The sequence below is a fragment of the Bactrocera dorsalis genome, chromosome 3 (genome assembly GCF_023373825.1).
Source record: "Bactrocera dorsalis isolate Fly_Bdor chromosome 3, ASM2337382v1, whole genome shotgun sequence".
Taxonomy (NCBI): domain Eukaryota; kingdom Metazoa; phylum Arthropoda; class Insecta; order Diptera; family Tephritidae; genus Bactrocera; species Bactrocera dorsalis.
In genome coordinates this window covers 41400492-41403339 of record NC_064305.1, presented here as the reverse complement: position 1 = coordinate 41403339, position 2848 = coordinate 41400492, and the positions used below count along the sequence as shown (strand labels likewise).

At 35.3% G+C, this 2848-nt stretch overlaps 1 pseudogene; it reads right to left on the bottom strand.

The window, feature by feature from the left end:
• Positions 1-1059: 1059 nt before the first annotated feature.
• LOC125777186 (uncharacterized) lies at positions 1060-2480 on the bottom strand (annotated as a pseudogene).
• Positions 2481-2848: the final 368 nt, after the last annotated feature.

The window sequence follows — 2848 nt, the reverse complement described above, 5'->3', positions numbered from 1 at the left end:
GCAAAACTCCTTATTGCTTTTTGTAATAAATAACAATAGGTCAAAACGTTTGTGGAAGCATGTAAGCAATTACATCATTTTATAAAATTCCCACTTAACGTTGTATTGTAGGAAAACACGGTAATTTTTGGGAGCTCGACGTTGCTTTCAATAGTGACCAATTCTTCAAAGAGAGCTTCAGAATGAGTCGGGAATCATTCAAAATTGTATGTAATGGGCTAACAAACATTGGCAAACGTGATAATACATACAGGCAATGTATTCCATTAGAAAAAAGAATAGCTATCGCTTTGTATGCCCTTGGTTCTTCTGCTGAGTACAGAACAGTTGGAAGACTATTCGGGGTTTCCAAAGCGTCTGTATGTTTTATCCTTAAAGACTTTTGCAGAGCGGTGTGGGACATACTATCGCCTAAATATTTAGCCAGCTCATTTCTTACGCAAGAAAAAATTACGGAGTGCGTTGAAGGATTTAAAAAAAATTGGATTTCCCCAATGTCTGGGCGCAGTAGGTAAGTGAAATATTTTACCCATAACATGCAATTTATTTCAGATGGATGTTATATTGAGATTAGGCCCTCCGAATCTGATTCTGTTGACTATTTCAACAACAAAGGTTGGTACTCAATGGTTTTACTTTACTCGTAGACTACAGGTAAGTTAACAACATACATGTTTGGAAAATACTTAAAACATTTTTTTTGAGATATAGGTTTATGTACATTAATGTTGGATCACCTGGTCGTTGTAATTATTCCCAAATATTTGAAAAAATCCGACTTGAAAAGAATTTTGCAAAACCCTCTGCTTAAAGAAAATGCGAAAAAACTTTGTGACACTAATGTCCCAATTGTAGTTCTTGGAGACTCGGCGTTTCGCGAGAATATTTTCAATTACCACTTATCTAAATCTCGAAGGGTTGTGGAGAACGCTTTTGGCCACCTGAAGGCAAGGTTTAGAAGGATAGGGAAAGGAATTGACAACGATATTAAAAACGCTATATTAATAATAAAATGTTCTTGCGTCTTGCACAATTTTGTAAATGAAATGAATGATTTCGAAAGCGCACACCCACGAGAGCAACTTGATCCATTATTCATTTCTGGAACCGACGACCCTAATGCAGAGAACATCAGAAAATCTATAGCTCTATTTCTATGTAAGTTTATGTGTTTTATTTTATCAGTTCTTTTTTTTATTCAATTCAGTCAATTCATTTTTCATATTAATATATCACAATATAACAATATTAATTCATTAACAAAAGAAGATAATTCATAAGAAAAACAAAATAATTAATAAAAACTTAAAATTTATATACATACATAACAATATAAAATAAAAAAATATTCATATACATATATATATATATATATATACTCGTATATAATAAAAAAATCTTCTCCTGGACTAGATACTTCGTGGTGTAAAACGTAACGTATGTTGTTAAATGCTTCTAAGAATTTTTCGAGGATGCCAATTCTTTCTCTTTCAATTTGAAGGGCCTCCCTGCCATCCTCTTTAATGGTTCAATTTCCGCCTTAATTTTTATATTTGAAGCCCGGAATTCTTCCAAAAATTCATTTTGAATATTATTTGAAGTATGTTTTTTTCTTTCCTTGCAGGTTCCTCGTCTACAAACGGCAATTCTTCCTGGGAATCCTGCGTAATGGAAGAGCTGTTAAGGGGTGATGCACAGTATACAACTTCGTGAACTGTAACAAATTAGTTTATAAAAATAAATACAATATAAACTTTTCAAATTTCTGTTTTGTTTTACTAACCTGTGCTCTCCTCCACCAATGTTTTCAAATTGAAGCTTTTATAGCTCCCGAAGATACTATTTATTTTAGGGTAGAATTCCCATGTCGAAGGGCTGCCGCCAGAGGGACCAATAGATTTCCTCTCATCTCTGTAAATTTTTTTGTAATTTTTTGAAAACTTTTATATGAATAAATGCACTTGCATATTTAATAAACTTACCTGTATTTATTTGTCAAATTATGTATTTTCACACGAATTTCATTCGCGGAATATACATGCCCCTTTGTTGCCATTTCTACAGACATATCCGTAAAAACGTGAGAATTACGTTTTACACCACGAAGCTGTGGCAATTTTTCCTCCTACAAGCATAAAAGAAGTTCAACTTCTTCTTTGTTCCTCCTTGATCTCTTTTTCCTGAAAAATTAGCAAATTTACATACATTTTAAATAATAATTTTATTAAAAATAAGTTTACTAACCTCTTTCCCTCGCTTACGTCCATTTTGGTTTACTTTGTCATTTGACATTTCTCCTCTTTTACGCAAAAATTATCGATAAAATTAGGAATAACACCGCTAATCTAGTTGTGTAATCTTAGATTAATTTTTAACCTCGGATTAACTGAAGAGGAATTTTGTATGGTAAATCTCGTTTCTTAATTACGGATTATCGAGTTAATCTCGTTATATGTAAACATACTATAAAAGGCTTAACTGTGAACATACTTTTTGTTCTACCTCTGTAGAATGGTAATTGGCAGTCATTTAATTGAAAAATATGTATGTGGAGCAGCCTCTGCTAATGGTAGGCACCTTGTCGCGGTGCAGAGGCTTAGCCGCAAGGCATACTCGGCGCCCCCCAACCGGCGTGGATGGTGCTGTTCAGCACTATTCAGGCAGGTTGTCGGAAGCCGCATGCGTGCGGCGACCAAGGTCTACCACCTCCTAATCCAGGGTGTCATGCGACCCGTGCCCATTGGATGATTTGCAGCCAGGAGGAAAATTCGGCTGTATTCTAACGGAGCCTTCCCAACACCGGGCCGAATTGGGAAGTAACGGTGGCCTTACCGCGCCAAGGGGCTCT